Source organism: Pseudophryne corroboree, chromosome 4 (genome assembly GCF_028390025.1).
Source record: "Pseudophryne corroboree isolate aPseCor3 chromosome 4, aPseCor3.hap2, whole genome shotgun sequence".
In the NCBI taxonomy this organism is placed as follows: domain Eukaryota; kingdom Metazoa; phylum Chordata; class Amphibia; order Anura; family Myobatrachidae; genus Pseudophryne; species Pseudophryne corroboree.
In genome coordinates, this window is record NC_086447.1 from 91,544,162 (window position 1) to 91,563,489 (window position 19,328).

Below are 19,328 nucleotides of genomic sequence, written 5' to 3' on the forward strand. Positions count from 1 at the left end.
CAATGTACAGTACAGTACAATACTGCAGTTTACTTACCAAGTTGGGGAGAGGGTTTTTCATCCTCACTGTCAATAATTACTGAGTTGAAAATAAAAAAATATTATAAACAAAATACAGTAGAGTACAGTTACTACAAAATTGCACAGTAGTACAGTGCTACAGGAGGCAGAGATATATTCATAATACAGTAGGAGCAGAATGACTGTCCAGCGGTAGGGGACATACAGTACTGTATTTAAAAGACCTGCTGTCTGGATCCCGACATTCAGAATGCAGAGTGTGGATTCAGAGTATGATTGGAGGGTTAGGCTAGTGGAGGGTGGGTCGGATGCACAATTTTGGGCACCATAATACAAAATGGATATCGTGGAACTACAAAAGGTTTAGAGGCGGGCGACCAAAGTGATGAAGTGGATTGAGAAGATGGAATACAAGGAAAGGCAGGCTAGGCATGTTTACATTGGAAAAGAGGAGATTAAGAGGGGACATGATTAACCTTTACAAATATACTGTATACAGTAAGGGGACAATACACAGGAACGGTTTTTGATAAGATGGACACAGAGGACACGTGCACAGTAACTCTTGTTGAAGTAGAGGCGATTTCGCACAGAGGCGAAAAGGGGTCTTCACAGTGAGGGAAATACTGTACAGTACATGTTTGGAATTCCCTGCCTGAAAAGTAATAAAAGTGGACTTGGTCAATACTTTTAAGAATGGGCTTGAGAAAATCCTACTGTACTTACTATAATCTGGCTCCTCTTCCTCCCCCGAATCAATGGGAATGAGCTCCTCCTCTGTATCAATTACGAGGCGGTCTGTGTGTAAAAGATGACAAGTATTGTAAAATACAAAAATTACAGTAATACTGTAGGAAACTAGTGTGTCTGTAACAAAAAGTAATTATTACCACTTCCGGAGCTCTCGGATGGTGGTGGTGGTGTTGGTACTGTGGGAAAAAAAATAACAGTACTGTAAGTGAAGCTGTCAATTTGAAACATGTACTGTACAGTATCCAGGACACATGTACAGTAGTGTAACAACGATGACAGTAGCACCAGAATTCTCGTTACACAATACCTGGCAGCGCAGCAGGTGGTGGTGGTGGTGGTGGTGGTACTGTGGGAAAAAAAATAACAGTACTGTAAGTGAAGCTGTCAATTTGAAACATGTACTGTACAGTATCCAGGACACATGTACAGTAGTGTAACGATGACAGTCACACCAGAATTCTCGTTACACAATACCTGGCAGCGCAGCAGGTGGTGGTGGTGGTGGTGGTGGTGGTGGTGGTACTGTGGGAAAAAAAATAACAGTACTGTAAGTGAAGCTGTCAATTGGAAACATGTACTGTACAGTATCCAGGACACATGTACAGTAGTGTAACGATGACAGTCACACCAGAATTCTCGTTACACAATACCTGGCAGCGCAGCAGGTGGTGGTGGTGGTGGTGGTGTTGTTGGTACTGTGGGAAAAAAAATAACAGTACTGTAAGTGAAGCTGTCAATTTGAAACATGTACTGCACAGTATCCAAGACACATGTACAGTAGTGTAACAACGATGACAGTAGCACCAGAATTCTCGTTACACAATACCTGGCAGCGCAGCAGGTGGTGGTGGTGGTGGTGGTGGTGGTACTGTGGGAAAAAAAATAACAGTACTGTAAGTGAAGCTGTCAATTGGAAACATGTACTGTACAGTATCCAGGACACATGTACAGTAGTGTAACAACGATGACAGTAGCACCAGAATTCTCGTTACACAATACCTGGCAGCGCAGCAGGTGGTGGTGGTGGTGGTGGTGGTACTGTGGGAAAAAAAATAACAGTACTGTAAGTGAAGCTGTCAATTTGAAACATGTACTGTACAGTATCCAGGACACATGTACAGTAGTGTAACGATGACAGTCACACCAGAATTCTCGTTACACAATACCTGGCAGCGCAGCAGGTGGTGGTGGTGGTGGTACTGTGGGAAAAAAAATAACAGTACTGTAAGTGAAGCTGTCAATTGGAAACATGTACTGTACAGTATCCAGGACACATGTACAGTAGTGTAACAACGATGACAGTAGCACCAGAATTCTCGTTACACAATACCTGGCAGCGCAGCAGGTGGTGGTGGTGGTGGTGGTGGTACTGTGGGAAAAAAAATAACAGTACTGTAAGTGAAGCTGTCAATTGGAAACATGTACTGTACAGTATCCAGGACACATGTACAGTAGTGTAACAACGATGACAGTAGCACCAGAATTCTCGTTACACAATACCTGGCAGCGCAGCAGGTGGTGGTGGTGGTGGTGGTGGTACTGTGGGAAAAAAAATAACAGTACTGTAAGTGAAGCTGTCAATTTGAAACATGTACTGTACAGTATCCAGGACACATGTACAGTAGTGTAACAACGATGACAGTAGCACCAGAATTCTCGTTACACAATACCTGGCAGCGCAGCAGGTGGTGGTGGTGGTGGTACTGTGGGAAAAAAAATAACAGTACTGTAAGTGAAGCTGTCAATTTGAAACATGTACTGCACAGTATCCAGGACCAAAAAGGGGTCCGGCCAATAAACAATCTGCATCAGAGAAGCAAGATACAGTATGCTTAAAGTATACAGTACTATATACTAGATCGCCAACAAACGTAAATTAACAAACAACTATCACTGGAATTTACCATCCTCATCCCGTAGCGAAGCACGGGTATTCAGCTATCTACAATGTTATTTATACTTTGTGTTTAATATTTACATTTAGTTTTGTAAACAGACATTCTTAACATTAACGGATTGCAGCGAGTTATCTGTGATGGTCAGGACAGGGGGTTGGGACTATAGAAATCACTATGTACTGTACACTACTGTATTTGACAATACTTACCAGCTTGGCGGCGCCTGTCCCGCCTCCTGTGACGTCGTGCTACCAGCCCTGTAAAAATATATATACAGTATAATGGCAGCATACTGTACAGCCAATGAAATTCAACATTGACAGCATCTTTATGACATCACAATAAATGGAATTGTTCATTCTAGTACCCTGCACCTAATCACTCAGGAGGGCATAGTGTACTGTACTGTCTTCAAAACTTAAGGGGCACATTTCTAAATGTGACATACAGTACACTTACAGTATCGCTACAGTACAGTAGGTCCAGGGTATTAGACAGAACACTACCTTTATAGACATTGTAACACACATAAGCATTGCCCTTATAAACATTATGACACACATCAGCATGCAGCCCTCCCACCCTTAACCATCTCAGTACTGTTCATTACATTACAAATTGATTTCATGACAGATGATGCAGTACTCACCTGAATTCATCTTATTCACGTCATGTCACAGTAGTGCAGTTTATTCACGTCACAGTACTGTCCTTGATTCACGTTGTGTCACACAGTAGAGCACCGTATTCACGTCACAGTACTGTCCTTGATTCACGTTGTGTCACACAGTAGAGCACCGTATTCACGTCACAGTACTGTCCTTGATTCACGTTGTGTCACACAGTAGAGCACCGTATTCACGTCACAGTACTGTCCTTGATTCACGTTGTGTCACACAGTAGAGCACCGTATTCACGTCACAGTACTGTCCTTGATTCACGTTGTGTCACACAGTAGAGCACCTTATTCACGTTACTGTACGTCACAGTAGTGCAGTAGTATATCCACATTACGTCACAAAGTAGAGATCTGCCAGTCATGAACCTTATGCAAGAGTAATGCACGTCAGAACACATTAGGCCACTGTAACATCCCTTAGAATAATTTCTGCCAAAGTAACATCCCTTAGAACACTGTACTATCTGAAACACAAATTTCGGCACACTGCACGACACACTGCAATTAAACCACACAATGCACTGCACGACTGCGTGATATGACAAACTGCACATTTCCCTGCAAAATATGATACAATGTACACTACACAAAAAACTGCAATTACCACATGTGTATACAGTACACTGCACGACAGTGCTGGCCCTAGCCAGGTACAGATACAGCCGCAGTCACGCAAAATATAGGCATGCCGCATATCATTTTAATCAGCAGAAGCTGCTGGTGCCCCTAAGCATAGCAAATGCCCTAGGCATTTGCCTACTGTAGTTTGCCTATGCCTAAGGCCGGCTCTGCTGCACGATGTGATTCACTATGTATTACACTCACTGCACAATACCATATACTGAATGTACACTGCATGACACGCTGCAATTACGCAGCACGATACACTGTGATACATTGCATATACTGTACACTGCATGATACTGTACACTGCACAATCGTAGACCACCTGGATTGTAAAGAACTACTGTATATACACAAGTTTAAAAAAATAACAATTGTTTTTGTAAAACGCATGTCGATCTTTTTCCATGTCAACTTAACGACCATGTCAACCTACAGTAACTGGTGTCAACCAATTTCAAAAGCCGCACCATCTAGGTCGACGCAAAAAAACAAATTGACCTTTTGACCCGGGTTAATGTTTGGTCCTTGTTTAACCATTTGTTTACCACAAATACTGTACAGTGCTGTATAGACCGGATACCTGCTGCTACAGCAGCCCCTGCTATAATGTACTGTACCTGTAACTACAGTAACTTAAAGTACAGTAATCTACAGTAATGTACTGTACTTACAATCCCTTATGGCCTGCAGGCGTCGTGGGGTCCTCCTCACGAGGTCGCTCCATCTCCTCTGGAGAGACCTCACCGTTCTCCTCCGGTTGTAGGTCCGGAGGATATCCCTGCTGGCCCTCCTATATGCCCTAACTTTCTCCTCGTTGCTGGCGAGAGTTCTGTCCCGCCAGCGAACGAGGAGACGCAGCTCACCCAGAGCATAGGGACGGTCACGTACTACAGGTACAGCAGCCATGCTTATGCTCAATGAGCGATCCAGACGTCGTGCGTCTCAGACGTCGTGCGTCTCAGACGTCGTGCGTTCCAGGCATTCAACGTACAGTACTGTAGTTACTGTACTTTGTGACAGTTTCCCTTAGTTTTACATATGCCCTTTCTTTGACCACAGTATTTTCCACTGTCTTGCCCTACGCCCTTCCCTCCTGGGAGCCTTCACAGGTCTTATGCTATACACAAATACCGAAGATGCACAGTCCGTCAGAATACACTCATTTCATTCACGCTGTTTGGGTGCATTTAGCGTAAAGAATCGCTCCTGCAGATGTACTTTGATTTATGTGAAACCTGTGTGCATCCTTCCATTGACTGTCTTACAATGTAAATAAAATAATACAGTGCATTATTACAGAAAAAAAAAAAAAAAAGAAAGAAAGCACATCATGTCTCGAACCCTGGACCCCCAGTGAGGGAGGTGGGAGCCTTCACCCCTAACCCACGACGCCTCATGAGAGATTTCTAATTTCATGTGTGAAAGTACTGCAAACAGCGCCCGGCCCTCGCCCCATTGCTGTTGGTTTATGCCTTAGAGGACTCGGACGCTCGCATTTGTAAAGCACGGTGTTTTCCTCCGCCTCCTGCTAGCCTGTTGCCCTTCCCCCATGGGAGCCTGCACAGATCATGCAGTAGACAGGGAGGGAATGCAGGTCATGTGCAATACACAAACGCCCACTGTAGTACTATTTTGCTCACTTACAGTACCGTACTGTAGGTTGCATTTAGCGTAAAGAATCGCTCCTGCAGATGTACTTTGATTTATGTGAAACCTGTGTGCATCCTTCCATTGGATGTACTGTATTGGAGAGAAAAAAAAAATGTTAAAGTGAATGTCACGGGAACACATTAAAAATAAGGTTGGCACTTCCTTCCCATTGGTGTTGGTTTACAGTATGCCGTAGTGTACTCGGACGCTCATGTAATTGCATTTCAAAGGCACAGTATTTTCCATCGTCTCCCCCCTACCCCCATCGCCCTTCCCCCCTGGGGGCCTGCACAGGGAGGAAATTCAGGTCCTGTGCAATGCACAAACGCTGAAGATCTACAGTACTGTTTTGCTTAGTTGGTAGCGCCAGAATACACTCATTTCATTCACGCTGTTTGGGTGCATTTAGCGTAAAGAATCGCTCCTGCAGATGTACTTTGATTTATGTGAAACCTGTGTGCATCCTTCCATTGACTGTCTTACAATGTAAATAAAATAATACAGTGCATTATTACAGAAAAAAAAAAAAAAAAGAAAGAAAGCACATCATGTCTCGAACCCTGGACCCCCAGTGAGGGAGGTGGGAGCCTTCACCCCTAGCCCACGACGCCTCATGAGAGATTTCTAATTTCATGTGTGAAAGTACTGCAAACAGCGCCCGGCCCTCGCCCCATTGCTGTTGGTTTATGCCTTAGAGGACTCGGACGCTCGCATTTGTAAAGCACGGTGTTTTCCTCCGCCTCCTGCTAGCCTGTTGCCCTTCCCCCATGGGAGCCTGCACAGATCATGCAGTAGACAGGGAGGGAATGCAGGTCATGTGCAATACACAAACGCCCACTGTAGTACTATTTTGCTCACTTACAGTACCGTACTGTAGGTTGCATTTAGCGTAAAGAATCGCTCCTGCAGATGTACTTTGATTTATGTGAAACCTGTGTGCATCCTTCCATTGACTGTCTTACAATGTAAATAAAATAATACAGTGCATTATTACAGAAAAAAAAAAAAAAAGAAAGAAAGCACATCATGTCTCGAACCCTGGACCCCCAGTGAGGGAGGTGGGAGCCTTCACCCCTAGCCCACGACGCCTCATGAGAGATTTCCAATTTCATGTGTGAAAGTACTGCAAACAGCGCCCGGCCCCCGCCCCATTGCTGTTGGTTTATGCCTTAGAGGACTCGGACGCTCGCATTTGTAAAGCACGGTGTTTTCCTCCGCCTTCTGCTAGTCCTCCATTCCCATTATGCATTAGCGAACTCAGACGCTCATATATTTTAAAAGCACGGTGTTTATACATTGTACTGTACATTCTTCCTTTTACACAATTACTGTAGTTGCGTCTCCATACACATACAGTACTGTACTCCATACTTTTTCCACCGCCTCCCGTTACGCCTACAGTATTGCCAGAGCTGTAGATCAATCCGCCGCTATACTGTACGATCGAAAGTACTGGATTAGTGGAGCATTAGCCACACAGTGGTGGAGATGTGTAATGCATGATGAGTATCTAGATCGTCTCAACGCGCCTGCCTGTGATTAAACTCAGCTATCGCCTTAGCGTGGCTAAACGCCCGTCTCGGCGGAGAAACAGTCAAGATAAAGTTGGCTACATCTGTAGGACTTGCACTCGAAATCAGCAGCCGGAAAACTCAGACAGGGATGTTGCATTCAAGAGGAATGTTGGAAAATATCTGACACAGGTTAGCAACATTATCATTATAGTATGAAATAATTTTTAAGCACTCTAAACATTAAATACATTTTAGAAAATATTTTGGTCTTTAGTTTGTATTGCAATAAACAGTTACTATTTCACACAGGGTGCAATTGTCCCCACATTTTTTGCACCTCACACAATGAGGATGCTATTTCTGAAATCAGTATAAAATTTTGGCTCTTACTCTACAATACTCTGTATATACATCCTACTAAAAAAAGAAAGACATAATAGATTTGTTTCATCACAGATTGTAGCTTTTAAAACTTGAAAGTATTCTACATGTTGTACTGTCGATACAAACGCTTGCTGCTTCAGTGGCTCTGTGGCGCAATGGATAGCGCATTGGACTTCTAGTAGGTTGTAGTTATTCAAAGGTTGTGGGTTCGAGTCCCACCAGAGTCATTCTTTAGCTTCAAATGCAAACATTTAAAATTTACTTAAAATGATACATAACATAGACATTGTATTTGGGAGACCTATATACTATATATACAAAGTAATTATAGGCTGTTGACATAAAAATCATTTAAATGTAAGACCAGTTACAAATCAATTTTAGATACTTTAAATCAATAACTGGTAATAAAAATGTGGATGGTTATTTTTAACCAGCAATGAAAATATTATGTTGAGTCTGCTCACGTAGGAATACAAAGCTTAAAGTGTATCTACAGTACACTCAAAAATCATAAAAAATCCTTAGATGGGTATTACAAATAACCTACACAATTGCTAAAACCTGATATAGGACTTGCACTTGAAAACAGCAAGAGGAAGACTCAGACATAGCTATTGCATTTGGGAGAAATGTTATAAATATCTGACACTCGATAGCCATGTAATTATTATAATATAAATTAATATAAATATCTATACTGGTAAAAATACAAAACCTATATAAATGTTACCAAAATGTTTCTGTCTTCAGTTTCTTTGCAACAAACACTCAATCAGATATGGTGCAATTGTCCCCATATTGATTTGCACCTCACACAAAGTGGGAGCCATTTCTGAAATCATTACAAAAATGTTACTCTCACTCTACGATACTCTCTTTACAGCATACTTAAAAAATATAAAAATAAAAAGATTAGTTTCATCACAGATTGTGTCATTTAAAACATAAGAGTATTCAACACATTGTACTGTTGATACAAAAATATGATACATCAGTGGCTCTGTGGCGCAATGGATAGCGCATTGGACTTCTAGTAGGTTGTAGTTATTCAAAGGTTGTGGGTTCGAGTCCCACCAGAGTCATTCTTTAGTTTCAAATGCAAAGATTTAAAGTTTACTTACAATAATACATAACGTAGACATTGTATACAGGAGACTTATTTACTATATATATATATATATATATACACAAAGTAATGATAGGCTGGTGACATAAAAATCATTTAAATGTAAGACCAGTTACAAATCAATTTTAGATACTTTACATCAATAACTGATAATAAAAATGTGGATGGTTATTTTTAACCAGCAATCAAAATATTATGTTGAGTCTGCTCACGTAGGAATACAAAGCTTGAAGTGTATCTACAGTACACTCAAAAATCATAAAAAATCCTTAGATGGGTATTACAAATAACCTACACAATTACTAAAACCTGATAAAGGACTTGCACTTGAAAACAGCAAGAGGAAGACTCAGACATAGCTGTTGCATTCAAGAGCAATGTTATAAATATATGACACTCGATAGCCATGTAATTATTATAATATAAATTAATATAAATATCTATACTGGTAAAAATACAAAACCTATATAAATGTTACCAAAATGTTTCTGTCTTCAGTTTCTTTGCAACAAACACTCAATCAGACATGGTGCAATTGTACCCATATTGATTTGCACCTCACACAAAGTGGGAGCTATTTCTGAAATCATTACAAAAATTTGACTCTCACTCTACGATACTCTCTTTACAGCATACTTATAAAATAGAAAAATAAAAAGATTAGTTTCATCACAGATTGTGTCATTTAAAACATAAGAGTATTCAACACATTGTACTGTTGATACAAAAATATGATACATCAGTGGCTCTGTGGTGCAATGGATAGTGCATTGGACTTCTAGTAGGTTGTAGTTATTCAAAGGTTGTTGGTTCTAGTCCCATCAGAGTCATTCTTTAGTTTCAAATGCAAAGATTTAAAGTTTACTTACAATAATACATAACGTAGACATTGTATACAGGAGACTTATTTACTATATATATATTTATATACAAAGTAATGATAAGCTGGTGACATAAAAATCTTTTCAATGTAAGATCACCAATTACAAATCAATTTTCGATACTTTAAATCAATAACTGCTGATCAAAAATGCTTATTGTTATATTTAACCAGCAACCAAATTCAATGTTGAGTCTGCTCAGCTAGCTATGCAGACCTTGAAGGGTATCTACACTCAAAAAAACATTAAATCCTTTTTACCTGTAATCCTTACATGGTTATCACATATTAGCTAAATAATTGCTTAAACCTGATATAGGACTTGCACTCGAAATCAGCAGCCGGAAAACTCAGACAGGGATGTTGCATTCAAGAGGAATGTTGGAAAATATCTGACACAGGTTAGCAACATTATCATTATAGTATGAAATAATTTTTAAGCACTCTAAACATTAAATACATTTTAGAAAATATTTTGGTCTTTAGTTTGTATTGCAATAAACAGTTACTATTTCACACAGGGTGCAATTGTCCCCACATTTTTTGCACCTCACACAATGAGGATGCTATTTCTGAAATCAGTATAAAATTTTGGCTCTTACTCTACAATACTCTGTATATACATCCTACTAAAAAAAGAAAGACATAATAGATTTGTTTCATCACAGATTGTAGCTTTTAAAACTTGAAAGTATTCTACATGTTGTACTGTCGATACAAATGCTTGCTGCTTCAGTGGCTCTGTGGCGCAATGGATAGCGCATTGGACTTCTAGTAGGTTGTAGTTATTCAAAGGTTGTGGGTTCGAGTCCCACCAGAGTCATTCTTTAGCTTCAAATGCAAACATTTAAAATTTACTTAAAATGATACATAACATAGACATTGTATATGGGAGACCTATATACTATATATACAAAGTAATTATAGGCTGTTGACATAAAAATCATTTAAATGTAAGACCAGTTACAAATCAATTTTAGATACTTTAAATCAATAACTGGTAATAAAAATGTGGATGGTTATTTTTAACCAGCAATGAAAATATTATGTTGAGTCTGCTCACGTAGGAATACAAAGCTTAAAGTGTATCTACAGTACACTCAAAAATCATAAAAAATCCTTAGATGGGTATTACAAATAACCTACACAATTGCTAAAACCTTATATAGGACTTGCACTTGAAAACAGCAAGAGGAAGACTCAGACATAGCTGTTGCATTTGGGAGAAATGTTATAAATATCTGACACTCGATAGCCATGTAATTATTATAATATAAATTAATATAAATATCTATACTGGTAAAAATACAAAACCTATATAAATGTTACCAAAATGTTTCTGTCTTCAGTTTCTTTGCAACAAACACTCAATCAGATATGGTGCAATTGTCCCCATATTGATTTGCACCTCACACAAAGTGGGAGCCATTTCTGAAATCATTACAAAAATGTAACTCTCACTCTACGATACTCTCTTTACAGCATACTTAAAAAATAGAAAAATAAAAAGATTAGTTTCATCACAGATTGTGTCATTTAAAACATAAGAGTATTCAACACATTGTACTGTTGATACAAAAATATGATACATCAGTGGCTCTGTGGCGCAATGGATAGCGCATTGGACTTCTAGTAGGTTGTAGTTATTCAAAGGTTGTGGGTTCGAGTCCCACCAGAGTCGTTCTTTAGTTTCAAATGCAAAGATTTAAAGTTTACTTACAATAATACATAACGTAGACATTGTATACAGGAGACTTATTTACTATATATATATATATATATACACAAAGTAATGATAGGCTGGTGACATAAAAATCATTTAAATGTAAGACCAGTTACAAATCAATTTTAGATACTTTAAATCAATAACTGATAATAAAAATGTGGATGGTTATTTTTAACCAGCAATCAAAATATTATGTTGAGTCTGCTCACGTAGGAATACAAAGCTTGAAGTGTATCTACAGTACACTCAAAAATCATAAAAAATCCTTAGATGGGTATTACAAATAACCTACACAATTGCTAAAACCTGATAAAGGACTTGCACTTGAAAACAGCAAGAGGAAGACTCAGACATAGCTGTTGCATTCAAGAGCAATGTTATAAATATATGACACTCGATAGCCATGTAATTATTATAATATAAATTAATATAAATATCTATACTGGTAAAAATACAAAACCTATATAAATGTTACCAAAATGTTTCTGTCTTCAGTTTCTTTGCAACAAACACTCAATCAGACATGGTGCAATTGTACCCATATTGATTTGCACCTCACACAAAGTGGGAGCTATTTCTGAAATCATTACAAAAATTTGACTCTCACTCTACGATACTCTCTTTACAGCATACTTATAAAAAAGAAAAAGAAAAAGATTAGTTTCATCACAGATTGTGTCATTTAAAACATAAGAGTATTCAACACATTGTACTGTTGATACAAAAATATGATACATCAGTGGCTCTGTGGTGCAATGGATAGTGCATTGGACTTCTAGTAGGTTGTAGTTATTCAAAGGTTGTTGGTTCTAGTCCCATCAGAGTCATTCTTTAGTTTCAAATGCAAAGATTTAAAGTTTACTTACAATAATACATAACGTAGACATTGTATACAGGAGACTTATTTACTATATATATATATATATATATATATATATATATACAAAGTAATGATAGGCTGGTGACATAAAAATCTTTTCAATGTAAGATCACCAATTACAAATCAATTTTCGATACTTTAAATCAATAACTGCTGATCAAAAATGCTTATTGTTATATTTAACCAGCAACCAAATTCAATGTTGAGTCTGCTCAGCTAGCTATGCAGACCTTGAAGGGTATCTACACTCAAAAAACATTAAATCCTTTTTACCTGTAATCCTTACATGGTTGTCACATATTAGCTAAATAATTGCTTAAACCTGATATAGGACTTGCACTCGAAATCAGCAGCCGGAAAACTCAGACAGGGATGTTGCATTCAAGAGGAATGTTGGAAAATATCTGACACAGGTTAGCAACATTATCATTATAGTATGAAAATATTTTTAAGCACTCTAAACATTAAATACATTTTAGAAAATATTTTGGTCTTTAGTTTGTATTGCAATAAACAGTTACTATTTCACACAGGGTGCAATTGTCCCCACATTTTTTGCACCTCACACAATGAGGATGCTATTTCTGAAATCAGTATAAAATTTTGGCTCTTACTCTACAATACTCTGTATATACATCCTACTAAAAAAAGAAAGACATAATAGATTTGTTTCATCACAGATTGTAGCTTTTAAAACTTGAAAGTATTCTACAAGTTGTACTATCGATACAAACGCGTGCTGCTTCAATGGCTCTGTGGCGCAATGGATAGCGCATTGGACTTCTAGTAGGTTGTAGTTATTCAAAGGTTGTGGGTTCAAGTCTCACCAGAGTCATTCTTTAACTTCAAATGCAAACATTTAAAATTTACTTAAAATGATACATAACATAGACATTGTATATGGGAGACCTATATACTATATATACAAAGTAATTATAGGCTGTTGACATAAAAATCATTTAAATGTAAGACCAGTTACAAATCAATTTTAGATACTTTAAATCAATAACTGGTAATAAAAATGTGGATGGTTATTTTTAACCAGCAATGAAAATATTATGTTGAGTCTGCTCACGTAGGAATACAAAGCTTAAAGTGTATCTACAGTACACTCAAAAATCATAAAAAATCCTTAGATGGGTATTACAAATAACCTACACAATTGCTAAAACCTGATATAGGACTTGCACTTGAAAACAGCAAGAGGAAGACTCAGACATAGCTGTTGCATTTGGGAGAAATGTTATAAATATCTGACACTCGATAGCCATGTAATTATTATAATATAAATTAATATAAATATCTATACTGGTAAAAATACAAAACCTATATAAATGTTACCAAAATGTTTCTGTCTTCAGTTTCTTTGCAACAAACACTCAATCAGATATGGTGCAATTGTCTCCATATTGATTTGCACCTCACACAAAGTGGGAGCCATTTCTGAAATCATTACAAAAATGTTACTCTCACTCTACGATACTCTCTTTACAGCATACTTAAAAAATAGAAAAATAAAAAGATTAGTTTCATCACAGATTGTGTCATTTAAAACATAAGAGTATTCAACACATTGTACTGTTGATACAAAAATATGATACATCAGTGGCTCTGTGGCGCAATGGATAGCGCATTGGACTTCTAGTAGGTTGTAGTTATTCAAAGGTTGTGGGTTCGAGTCCCACCAGAGTCGTTCTTTAGTTTCAAATGCAAAGATTTAAAGTTTACTTACAATAATACATAACGTAGACATTGTATACAGGAGACTTATTTACTATATATATATATATATATATATACACAAAGTAATGATAGGCTGGTGACATAAAAATCATTTAAATGTAAGACCAGTTACAAATCAATTTTAGATACTTTAAATCAATAACTGATAATAAAAATGTGGATGGTTATTTTTAACCAGCAATCAAAATATTATGTTGAGTCTGCTCACGTAGGAATACAAAGCTTGAAGTGTATCTACAGTACACTCAAAAATCATAAAAAATCCTTAGATGGGTATTACAAATAACCTACACAATTGCTAAAACCTGATAAAGGACTTGCACTTGAAAACAGCAAGAGGAAGACTCAGACATAGCTGTTGCATTCAAGAGCAATGTTATAAATATATGACACTCGATAGCCATGTAATTATTATAATATAAATTAATATAAATATCTATACTGGTAAAAATACAAAACCTATATAAATGTTACCAAAATGTTTCTGTCTTCAGTTTCTTTGCAACAAACACTCAATCAGACATGGTGCAATTGTACCCATATTGATTTGCACCTCACACAAAGTGGGAGCTATTTCTGAAATCATTACAAAAATTTGACTCTCACTCTACGATACTCTCTTTACAGCATACTTAAAAAATAGAAAAATAAAAAGATTAGTTTAATCACAGATTGTGTCATTTAAAACATAAGAGTATTCAACACATTGTACTGTTGATACAAAAATATGATACATCAGTGGCTCTGTGGTGCAATGGAGAGTGCATTGGACTTCTAGTAGGTTGTAGTTATTCAAAGGTTGTTGGTTCTAGTCCCATCAGAGTCATTCTTTAGTTTCAAATGCAAAGATTTAAAGTTTACTTACAATAATACATAACGTAGACATTGTATACAGGAGACTTATTTACTATATATATATATATATATATATATATATATATACAAAGTAATGATAGGCTGGTGACATAAAAATCTTTTCAATGTAAGATCACCAATTACAAATCAATTTTCGATACTTTAAATCAATAACTGCTGATCAAAAATGCTTATTGTTATATTTAACCAGCAACCAAATTCAATGTTGAGTCTGCTCAGCTAGCTATGCAGACCTTGAAGGGTATCTACACTCAAAAAACATTAAATCCTTTTTACCTGTAATCCTTACATGGTTATCACATATTAGCTAAATAATTGCTTAAACCTGATATAGGACTTGCACTCGAAATCAGCAGCCGGAAAACTCAGACAGGGATGTTGCATTCAAGAGGAATGTTGCAAATATCTGACACAGGTTAGCAACATTATCATTATAGTATGAAATAAGATGAATATCTACACTGTTAAGCACGCTAAACATTAAATACATTTTAGAAAATATTTTGGTCTTTAGTTTGTATTGCAATACATCCTACTAAAAAAAGAAAGACATAATAGATTTGTTTCATCACAGATTGTAGCTTTTAAAACATGAAAGTATTCTACAAGTTGTACTGTCGATACAAACGCTTGCTGCTTCAGTGGCTCTGTGGCGCAATGGATAGCGCATTGGACTTCTAGTAGGTTATAGTTATTCATTTTTAAAAAAAAATTTTTCTCTCTAATACATCCAATGGAAGGATGCACACAGGTTTCACATAAATCAAAGTACATCTGCAGGAGCGATTCTTTACGCTAAATGCAACTGCACAACGGCAATGAGTAGAAATGAGTGTATTCTGACGCTACTAAGTGAGCAAAACAGTACTATACAGTAGATATTCGGCGTTTGTGTATTGCACATGACCTGAATTCCCTCCCTGTCTACTGCATGATCTGTGTAAAATACATGAGCGTCTGGGAATGGAGGGATACAGTAGCTAGCAGGAGGCGGTAGAAAATACCGTGCTTTACAAATGCGAGCGTCCGAGTCCTCTAAGGCATAAACCAACAACAATGGGGTGGGGGCCGGGCGCTGTTTGCAGTACTTTCACACATGAAATTGGGAGTCTCTCATGAGGCGTCGTGGGCTAGGGGTGAAGGCTCCCACCTCCCATGCTGAGGATCCAGGGTTCGAGACGTGATGTGCTTTCTTTTTTTTTTTTTATTGTAATAATACACTGTATTATTTTATCTACATTGTAAGACAGTCAATGGAAAGGTGCACACAAGTTACATATAAATCAGAGTACATCTGCAGGAGCGATTCTTTACGCTAAATGCAACTAAACAGCGGGAATGAAATGAGGGTATTCTGACGCTACTAACTGAGCAAAACAGTACTGTAGATCTTCAGCGTTTGTGTATTGCACATGACCTGAATTCCCTCCCTGTGCAGGCTCCCAGGGGGGAAGGGCGATGGGGGTAGGGGGAGACGATGGGAAATACTGTACTATGCCTTTGAAATGCAATTACATGAGCGTCCGAGTCCACTACGGCATACTGTAAACCAACACCAATGGGAAGGAAATGCCAACCATTTTTTTTTATGTGTTCCTGTGACATTCATTTAAAAAAAAAAAAAAACATTTCTCTCTAATACATCCAATGGAAGGATGCACACAGGTTTCACATAAATCAAAGTACATCTGCAGGAGCGATTCTTTACGCTAAATGCAACTGCACAACGGCAATGAGTAGAAATGAGTGTATTCTGACGCTACTAAGTGAGCAAAACAGTACTATACAGTAGATATTCGGCGTTTGTGTATTGCACATGACCTGAATTCCCTCCCTGTCTACTGCATGATCTGTGCAGGCTCCCAGGGGGGAATGGCAATAGGCTAGCAGGAGGCGGTGGAAAATACCGTGCTTTACAAATGCGAGCGTCCGAGTCCTCTAAGGCATAAACCAACACCAATGGGGTGGGGGCCTGGCGCTGTTTGCAGTACTTTCACACATGAAATTGGGGGTCTCTCATGAGGCGTCGTGGGCTAGGGGTGAAAGCTCCCACCTCCCACGCTGGGGGTCCAGGGTTCGTGATGTGCTTTCTTTTTTTTTTTTTTATTGTAATAATACACTGTATTATTTTATCTACATTGTAAGACAGTCAATGGAAAGGTGCACACAAGTTACATATAAATCAGAGTACATCTGCAGGAGCGATTCTTTACGCTAAATGCAACTAAACAGCGGGAATGAAATGAGGGTATTCTGACGCTACTAACTGAGCAAAACAGTACTGTAGATCTTCAGCGTTTGTGTATTGCACATGACCTGAATTCCCTCCCTGTGCAGGCTCCCAGGGGGGAAGGGCGATGGGGGTAGGGGGAGACGATGGGAAATACTGTACTGTGCCTTTGAAATGCAATTACATGAGCGTCCGAGTCCACTACGGCATACTGTAAACCAACACCAATGGGAAGGAAATGCCAACCATTTTTTTTATGTGTTCCCGTGACATTCATTTAAAAAAAAAAAATGTTCTCTCTAATACATCCAATGGAAGGATGCACACAGGTTTCACATAATTCAAAGTACATCTGCAGGAGCGATTCTTTACGCTAAATGCAACTGCACAACGGCAATGAGTAGAAATGAGTGTATTCAGACGCTACTAAGTGAGCAAAACAGTACTATACAGTAGATATTTGGCGTTTGTGTATTGCACATGACCTGAATTCCCTCCCTGTCTACTGCATGATCTGTGCAGGCTCCCAGGGGGGAAGGGCAATAGGCTAGCAGGAGGCGGTGGAAAATACCGTGCTTTACAAATGCGAGCGTCCGAGTCCTCTAAGGCATAAACCAACACCAATGGGGTGGGGGCCGGGCGCTGTTTGCAGTACTTTCACACATGAAATTGGGAGATTCTCATGAGGCGTCGTGGGTTAGGGGTGAAGGCTCCCACCTCCCACGCTGGGGGGTCCAGGGTTTGAGACGTGATGTGCCTTCTTTTTTTTTTTTTATTGTAATAATACACTGTATTATTTTATCTACATTGTAAGACAGTCAATGGAAAGGTGCACACAAGTTACATATAAATCAGAGTACATCTGCAGGAGCGATTCTTTACGCTAAATGCAACTAAACAGCGGGAATGAAATGAGGGTATTCTGACGCTACTAACTGAGCAAAACAGTACTGTAGATCTTCAGCGTTTGTGTATTGCACATGACCTGAATTCCCTCCCTGTGCAGGCTCCCAGGGGGGAAGGGCGATGGGGGTAGGGGGAGACGATGGGAAATACTGTACTGTGCCTTTGAAATGCAATTACATGAGCGTCCGAGTCCACTACGGCATACTGTAAACCAACACCAATGGGAAGGAAATGCCAACCATTTTTTTTATGTGTTCCCGTGACATTCATTTAAAAAAAAAAAAACATTTCTCTCTAATACATCCAATGGAAGGATGCACACAGGTTTCACATAAATCAAAGTACATCTGCAGGAGCGATTCTTTACGCTAAATGCAACTGCACAACGGCAATGAGTAGAAATTAGTGTATTCTGACGCTTCTAAGTGAGCAAAACAGTACTATACAGTAGATATTCGGCGTTTGTGTATTGCACATGACCTGAATTCCCTCCCTGTCTACTGCATGATCTGTGCAGGCTCCCAGGGGGGAAGGGCAATAGGCTAGCAGGAGGTGGTGGAAAATACCGTGCTTTACAAATGCGAGCGTCTCAGTCACCGCCCGCTACCCACTTTGCAAAGCTATTTCCTCGTAAGCAGACTTGCTGTGTGGATCGTCTCCGACCTTTGCGAAATCTCCTGATAATTTGCTCTCTGTTTCTGCCTTTGAAAACTTCTGCTAGGCTCACGTGTTCCAGCTCATTGACACAGTTTCGTCATACAGTATTTGACCGGTAATTCTTTCATTTACGGTTTACAATTATTTATATACGTAAATGATGAATGTCCCTGTGCATTGCTCCCTGGCCTGTACAATTTATCCCGGTGTATTTTAAAATGTATACCATCTCTCACTCCATATCCGAGCGCTGCCACGTGCTGGGAGTTCACGGTCGGCGGCCATTTTGTCAGGTTGCTAAGCGATCCAGCTCGGTATAACGTAATGTGCATAGACCTCGCCGGTGTAATTGAGCTAGGGGATTGTAACGCTCCTTCAGCATTGCCCCCTGGACTGTAAAATGTATGCCATACTGTATCTCACTCCATATCCGAGCGCTGCCACGTGCTGGGAGTTCACGGTCGGCGGCCATTTTGTCAGGTTGCTAAGCGATCCAGCTCGGTATAACGTAATGTGCATAGACCTCGCCGATGTAATTGAGCTAGGGGATTGTGACGCTCCTTCAGCATTGCCCCCTGGACTGTAAAATGTATACCATACTGTATCTCACTCCATATCCGAGCGCTGCCACGTGCTGGGAGTTCACGGTCGGCGGCCATTTTGTCAGGTTGCTAAGCGATCCAGCTTGGTATAACGTAATGTGCATAGACCTCGCTTATCCCGGTGTAATTAAGCTAGGGGATTGTGACGCTCCTTCAGCATTGCCCCCTGGCCT

General features: G+C 39.0%; 6 non-coding genes across 6 annotated transcripts; all 6 read left to right on the plus strand.

Annotated features, from left to right (window-relative positions):
• The first annotated feature begins 7,667 nt into the window (after positions 1-7,667).
• Positions 7,668-7,753, plus strand: TRNAR-UCU (transfer RNA arginine (anticodon UCU)). Its single transcript is given in 2 exon segments — positions 7,668-7,704; positions 7,718-7,753. It is a non-coding gene; the product is annotated as a tRNA-Arg (tRNA).
• Positions 7,754-8,525: 772 nt separating this feature from the next.
• On the plus strand, positions 8,526-8,611 carry TRNAR-UCU (transfer RNA arginine (anticodon UCU)). The gene is given in 2 exon segments: positions 8,526-8,562; positions 8,576-8,611. It is a non-coding gene; the product is annotated as a tRNA-Arg (tRNA).
• A 1,661-nt stretch (positions 8,612-10,272) lies between these two features.
• Positions 10,273-10,358, plus strand: TRNAR-UCU (transfer RNA arginine (anticodon UCU)). Its single transcript is given in 2 exon segments — positions 10,273-10,309; positions 10,323-10,358. It is a non-coding gene; the product is annotated as a tRNA-Arg (tRNA).
• Positions 10,359-11,130: 772 nt separating this feature from the next.
• On the plus strand, positions 11,131-11,216 carry TRNAR-UCU (transfer RNA arginine (anticodon UCU)). Its single transcript is given in 2 exon segments — positions 11,131-11,167; positions 11,181-11,216. It is a non-coding gene; the product is annotated as a tRNA-Arg (tRNA).
• Positions 11,217-12,890: 1,674 nt separating this feature from the next.
• On the plus strand, positions 12,891-12,976 carry TRNAR-UCU (transfer RNA arginine (anticodon UCU)). Its single transcript is given in 2 exon segments — positions 12,891-12,927; positions 12,941-12,976. It is a non-coding gene; the product is annotated as a tRNA-Arg (tRNA).
• Positions 12,977-13,748: 772 nt separating this feature from the next.
• On the plus strand, positions 13,749-13,834 carry TRNAR-UCU (transfer RNA arginine (anticodon UCU)). Its single transcript is given in 2 exon segments — positions 13,749-13,785; positions 13,799-13,834. It is a non-coding gene; the product is annotated as a tRNA-Arg (tRNA).
• The last annotated feature ends 5,494 nt before the right edge of the window (positions 13,835-19,328 follow it).